Source organism: Lactuca serriola, chromosome 8, assembly GCF_051521515.1.
Source record: "Lactuca serriola cultivar US96UC23 chromosome 8, Lser_US96UC23_V15, whole genome shotgun sequence".
Lineage (NCBI taxonomy): Eukaryota > Viridiplantae > Streptophyta > Magnoliopsida > Asterales > Asteraceae > Lactuca > Lactuca serriola.
In genome coordinates, this window is record NC_136415.1 from 252688747 (window position 1) to 252696499 (window position 7753).

A 7753-nucleotide genomic window follows, 5' to 3' on the forward strand; every position below is an offset into this window, starting at 1 on the left:
CAAAAATTGGCTTCTCGCGGCCAGAGCTTCGGCTCGGGAACTCTACTTCTTGGGATCTTCGGGGCTTCGAGACTTGCTTCGGGGCTCGGGAATGATACCGGGGCTTCGGGATACTTCTTGCACGTAAAACGGGGTAAAAACAAGTGAGAGAGAAGAGTTTGAACAAAAGAAATCAGCAGCCTTCGACATCTATTTATAGGGTGCTGAAACCTCGATTACGTTGGGCGTAAATCTAGGTACGCTGGGCGTACTCGGTACGCTGGATGTACTAAGCCCTACGCTAGGCGTACGCTTCGGATCAGACCTCCAGATGGCGAGGTCTCGGTGGAGCGACGTGGAGGAAGTTGGACCGGGCAAGGCAGCTGTACGCGGGGCGTACTCCTCGGTACGCTGAGCGTACCCTTCGGATAAGACCAGCCTCGTCACTCCTTCGGATATTATCCGAATTAAAATAAATATATTTTAATTATTTAAAAACTTCAGAAATTCATATGTTCCTCATACGAGCTCTGTTTTCGATGTTCTTTATATCCATGCGTAGGTGAGACTAAGCTCTACAACTTTCGTTTAGACTCCGTTGGCTGTTTTCTGATTTATTTTTATTATTTATTTTTAGTAGGCCGGGACAGGAAAACTCTGTTATAATTCATAACTTCTTCATCCGACGTCCGTTTTCGTCTGTCTTTTTACCGTTGCACTACCATTGACGAGATCTTCGATTCTCGTTTAGATTGTTTAGGTTAAAACCGCTCGATCTTAAATCAAGTATTCGGGTTGCACACTGCTAAGCTGAAACTTCGGAAAATTATAACTTCCTCATACGAAGTCAGATTTGGGCGTTCTTTTTATGAAACACTCTCGGTTTGATGAAATCTACGACATTCGTTTAGATCACTAAGGCTAAATATCGTTCCATCTAAATTTCACTATTTACGCCATTCAACGTCGTGTCGGTTCTGTCGCCAAAACTTCGACAGATCATAACTTCTTCGTTATAACTCAGATTTCGGCATTCTATATATATATTCTGAAACCTCATCACGACCACTACGTCTTCATGTATCAATATTGGGTTTATCTAACATCTCATTTTCACGCATATTTTTATTCTAAATTTAATTAAGACACACAATTAAACACAAAACACATAATACTCAAATAATACACTTTTATTATTTCGAAACGGGTTAAAAAGGTTAACCTAGACTATTACATCATTATTAATGCCTGGCCCAAAAACACGGGCGTTACAATATTTTACTGAGAGATTAAAAGGAGATGTAAATCTTTAGTGTAAAATAATGTAAGTTGTGTTTATGCTTGTGTGTCTGTATTGGAACATGACATCTCGTGATTTTGTTAAATAATGAAAATACATTTCTTTAAGAAATGCTTTGATAAATTCATATCATATTTGTTTTGGGAACAAATTCCGCAATTGTTCTCTTTAAAAGATTACTCTGATTTTAAAAACAAAGCAAAAACAAACCGGTCTTTTCTGGTCGTGAAATTGAGGATGTCACAGTTGGTATCAGAGCATTAGTTTAAGCGAACTAGGAATTTTGTAGGAAATTTCTAGACTTAAACGTAGAATGCTAATTAATGATCGTGAGGAGTGTGTCTAAAATATGTTAGGTAGTACACCTAAATTGACACGAGCACTAGTTTATTTTAGGAAAGTTGCCTAAAATTCTTTTAAGTGCTAAATGTTATATGTTGCCATATATGATATTATTTGTTCGGATCTATGGTCTGTTGCTGAACGGATCAGGAAACCTTATGTGTTTAGGATTCTAAGCATACGATTACGGTATTAGAACTAGCATGTAAACGTTTCGGAGTGATAATAAGATTTATACGTCTATCGTAAATAAAACATTCTTATCTTAAATTCTCGCCTGGTACACCGAACGTTTGCTTGGGTGTAGAAAACGTTATGGTGAAGACTCGTAGAGAATTGAGTAAATGGAGGAAATGAAAGGCTTATGATAGTGAATGACACCTATCAGAAGATATCATAAGAGTGGTGTCTTGCCTTTAGTTTATGTCTGATAAAATAACGGAACATTTAGAGGAGTACGGTACGTCTGAAGTACACCTTCGATTGGCAGGATGATGGAACGATTGGTGCAATTCTAGAAGTTGTCCCATCGTCTGGAATTTCCATCACCAACCGATTTGAAGTAGAATTGATGATTGAAGATACGCATGGAAGAAGTCCTAGTAGAGTCTAGGAAAATTTTTATGATAAATTGGACACATTCGTATGTGTTAAATTGTTTGGTGATTTTAGGACTTGGGGACTACGAGATAATACTTGGGACGAGTATGAGTAGGTGTGAATAGTAGTAGAGATCTATACTACTGGAAGTACAAGACTCACACTTAGATCGGGGAAGGTCACAAGGTTGCCAAGAAGCTAGTGATTGATTCCGTTTTATTCAAGTATGTCATTACCATTGTTTCGGTAATGACTAGTAAGATGGTTGTTATTCCGACCCTAATGGTCATATCAAATTGAGTTCGACTACTATGAGTTTGTTACGAGGTTCCGAGAACCGAGCTCGATGTAGCATCTGACTGAAGTTAGAAGATTGAAAGCAATGCGTTCATTGGTATCGCACTCGTTGTTAAAGAAGTTAGTAGCTAGAAATGCTACCTACTAAAATGTGATTATATCACCTTAGAATATGAAGGAACGTATATTCCATTCTGGAATTTGACTCTAAGAGACTTGAGTCTAAGCGTTGCATCATACGATTAGAGGTCATTAGAACATGACCCATCAGTTTGTTACAATAGATAAAGGAAAGTATTTATCCTAAGAAGAAGAGCGAATCCTCAATAAGGATTTATTTTGTAACTCGAAGGTTACGATTAAAAGTCCAACATAGTATACAGAGCAGATGTAAGATTGAGCATCACGGTTATTAATTAGAATGGAAATTTAAAGTATGGAATCATTATACAAGCGCTATTTCGTTGATGATTTCGGGACGTAATCATCCTAAGTGGGAGATAATTGTAACGCCCGTAGATCTGGGCTAGTCAATTTAAGGACAATGAGCGTCCAAAATGAATTTTTGAGGAAAGATTATTTAGAAGGAGTAATCTTAACTAAGTTTTAGTTTATGTTACGAGGTTTCCCAATTTATAAAGAATGCTGAAATCCGAGTTATAACGAAGAAGTTATGACCTGTCGAAGTTTCTCGACAGAATCGGCACAACACAACGCGACATAAAATATGAATTTAAGATAGAGCAATATCTAGCCTTAGTGATCTAAACGAAAGTCATAGAATATGTTAAACCGAGAGCGTGCATAAAAGAACACCCAAAGCTGACTTCGTATGAGGAAGTTATGATTTTCCGAAGTTTCGACTTAGCAGTATCCAGCCCGAATACTCGATTTGAGATCGGGCGGTTTTTAGCCGGAACAATCTAAACGAGACTCGAAGATCTCGTCGATAGTAGTCCAATGGTAAAAAGATAGACGAAAACAGACGTCGGATGAAGAAGTTATGAATTTCTAATGGATTTTTCCTGTCCCGACCTACTAAAAATAATATATAAATAATATATTAATAATATATTCAAAATAAATTCAAACTAGCCAATGGAGTGTAAACTAGAGTTGTAGAGCATAATCTCACCTACGCGTCGATATAAAGAACGTCGAAAACGGAGTTCGTATGCGAAAGTTATGAATTTCTGAAGTTCGGGGCGCAAAACCCAAAGCCGTGTCAGTGGCCACGACGTGGAAACAGCGCCCACGACGTGGCATGTTTTCTGACGCCTCCTGGAGTCTGCCAGACCCAACTTGCGATGACGCATGCAGTGACGACCAAGCCCACGTCGTGGAAACAGTGCCCACGACGTGGAAAATGAGAAATTTGCCCTATAAATATATTTGAAGGGGCAGCCGGCCGAGGTTGCTAATTCACCCTTCTCTCACCCATACTACCTCGATTTACGTGCAAAGAAGTACCCCCGAAGCCCCGGTATCATCCCGAGACCCGAAGCGAGTCCCAAAGCCCAAAGATCCCGAGAAGAAAAGAGTTTCCGAGCTGAAGCTCTGCCCGTGAGAAGTCCGGTGTGTGAAGATATCTCGGTTTCATCGAAGAATACTACCTTAGAGCCGTAGTGTTGTCCGATCATCTTCTGATCAAGTGAGTGTATAGTCCCTTTTCATAAACACGAGTATAGTACAAGTATTGTTTGAATGTATTAAGTATATGTTTGGGTGAGTGTGTAGTTACTTTCTTCTAATACCTAGATATGAAGTATTTGCTATGAAATACGTGTTATGTGTTTGTTCATTGTTTGTCTATTTGAGATGGTGTTGAAGGAATGTTTTGTACAGGTATTAAATGATTTTAAACTATATACTTATTTTAATATCTACAAATATGTTGGGGTAAATCATGGGTAGATGAAGTAGTTGGTGTGTGCTGAAATCATGTGATAAGAGGAAGGTGATGATAGTAATGTGATAATAAATAAGTTATGATAGAATGGTGATGATAATTAGGTAAGAATAGATAGGCTATGATTTACGAGTCCAAGCGATGTTGTTACTGCGTATTAATGCGATGATAGCCTAACCCTTACTATGAATTACGAGTCCAGGCAATGTTGTGACTACGTATTCATGCGATGATAGCCTAACCCTTACTATGAATTACGAGTCCAAGCGATGTTGTGACAGCGTATTCATGCGATGATAGCCTAACCCTTACTATGAATTACGAGTCCAAGCGATGTTGTAACTGCGTATTCATGCGTTGATAGCCTAACCCTTACTATGAATTACGAGTCCAGGCGATGTTGTGACTGCGTATTCATGCGATGATAGCCTAACCCTTACTATGAATTATGAGTCCAGGCGATGCTATGACTGTGTATTCATGCGATGATCCTTAGGAAAAAGTCCATAGGAACAAACATATAAGGAAATGTGATGTAAGGAGATGAGAGGTAAATACGATGTAGGAGATGACCCTTAGATAATTCCTTAGGGAAGATACTTAAGAGATAAATGGATATATTAGGGATAGGTAATTGGAATGATTGTTTGATGATAGAATATATATATATATATATATATATATATATATATATATGTGTGTGTGTGTGTGTGTGTGTATGATATAACATTGTGGGTTGAAAACCTTGTATGCTCACCAAGCTCCCAAGTCTGACCCACGCAGTTTTCTTTGTATCACAGGTATTGATACGAAGGGATATTACACTGACAGATTAAAAGGAAATGTAAATCCTTAGTGTAAAATAATGTAAGCTCTGTTTATGCTTATGTATCTTTATCGGAACATGACATCCCTTGATTTTGTTAAATAATGAAAATACATTTCTTTAAGAAATGCTTTGATAAATTTTTATCATTTTTGTTTTGGCCGTATCGACCGGTAATCTGGGGGACTATCTCCCCCTACTGTCACTAGCACATAGCATCGTATCATACTAGCACAATAACATAACACAGGTAGTAGCAACCCTAGATGAATATCACAGAGACAATCATCTATCATACAACTCCTACTGGTGGGTCGGCATTGTGGACGTAGACCCACCACTACTGGAAGCTAACTCACCTCAAAGTAGTTGCTGATCGGTGTGGGAACTAATTGTCTTCTGTTGCTGCTGCTCCGGAAATCCTCCGGCTATAATTCCTACAAAACCCTTAGTCAAATACTGCTAACTGACCTCAGGGTAAAATGACCATTTACCCCTAGCCTAACCTAGAGTCAAAGTCAAAGTCAACTGCCAGTTGACCCGACTCGCCGGGTTCGCTTGCCAACTCGCTGAGTCCCTATCCCTTTGTCTGACCATAAACTCATTTCTACTCGTCGAGTTAGGCATTGACCCAACGAGTTTTCCTTCTAAACCAAAGGCCAATAGTCCTTCATCCTACTCGCCGAGTTGTATGAACAACTCGCCGAGTTCATCTTCATCCGAAGAACACTCTATGCTGAGACTCGCCGAGCTGTATGAACAAATCGCCGAGTCTGTTCTTGAGGCAAGAAGATTGCCTTGAACTCGCCGAGTCTTGGCATTGACTCCCCGAGTTACTTTATGAGTGATTCTGGCTTCCGACCCACTGAGTCACACCCCATGACTCACTACTCCAACCCGCAACACGAAAAAGGGGGAAAACTCGGGGACTCGCGACTCGACTCGCCGAGTCTGCCACATGCAATTACTATAAACCCGATTTTGCTTGAATCTAGCTTATGTCATTCATAGATCTAGGTTTAAAGGGCTTGACTAACACGTAAAGTATCCAAATTTACGTGTAAATAAACACCAATGAAGGTTTTAGGGCTCAAAATGCACCAAAAGAGTAGATCTAGGGCTTTCATGCAATATGGCTCCATAAAGGCAGCAGATCCAAGCTCCTGGAGCTCAATCATCCCTAGATCTAGAGGCTAAACAACTTATTACAAACACTAATACACAAACAAGCTTGGGTAAAGGCTCAAGAAGGACTTTCATGGAGCTATAAGGGACTATAAGCATGAAAACAGAGGGAAACTGAGTTATACCTCAAGGAAATCACTGGGATAACACAAGGATGCCTGGCCTCCTTCTTCTCTTCTTGATATACTCCCCTTCCCTCACGAAGTCTACAAGAAAACACACCAAAATGCTTCAATCTCACAAGGAACAAGGCTTGGACGAAGTAGAGAGCTCTGAGGGTGAAAGGGGCGAGCTTGGGGGCGGATAAGAGGGTTTAAATAGGGTGCAAACCCTTAAAATTTAGGGTTTCATCAGACAGCTGGGACTCGCCGAGTCGCCAACTTAAACGTGCTCCCAAACCCGTCTCCACTCAGCGAGTCGGGCCTACAACTCGTCGAGTCCAAGGCTAAAAAAATGTAAAATACTTAGATAAATTTTACGTACCAGGAAACATGTGCTACAAATCTCCCCCACTTATTTTAGACTTCGTCCTCGAAGTCTGCTGCTCGATCCTGAAACAGCTCGGGGTAATGCTCCATCATTTCTTCCACCGGCTCCCAAGTCCATTCTGAACCCTTTCGGTGCTGCCATTGCTCCTTTACTAATTCCACCCTCTTGTTCTTCAGATCGTTCGACTTCCGGTTGAGGATTGCGATTGGGCGCTCAATGTAATTTAAGCGGTCATCAACCTGTATATCCTCTAGCGACACCATCGCTGAATCATCCACTAGGCACTTCCGCAGTTGGGAGACATGGAAAGTGATGTGGATCTGACTGAGCTCGGCTAGCAGATCCGGCCTATATGCCACCATGCCCACCCGGGCTACAACCTTGAATGGACCAATGTATCTCGGGCCCAACTTGCTTCGCTTCCTGAATCGAATGATGCCTTTCCAAGCTGACACTTTCAGGAGAACCATATCCCCGACCTGGAACTCCAGGTTTGAACGACGCTTATCGGTGTAACTTTTCTGCCGACTCTACGCAGTCTGAAGCCTGCTTCGAACCTGCTGGATCCTCTCGTTCGTCTTGAGCACCACCTCGGTGCTCCCCATGACCCTCTGGCTAACTTCACCCCAACATATCGGGGTACTGCACCTCCGACCATACAATATCTCGAATGGAGGATGGTCAATACTCGCGTGGTAGTTGTTTTTGTACGAGAACTCAGCCAAGGGAAGATAAGTATCCCAGCTACCATTGAAATCTAGCACGCATGCCCGCAACATATCCTCCAAGGTCTGGATGGTCCACTCGCTCTGACCATCCATCTGCG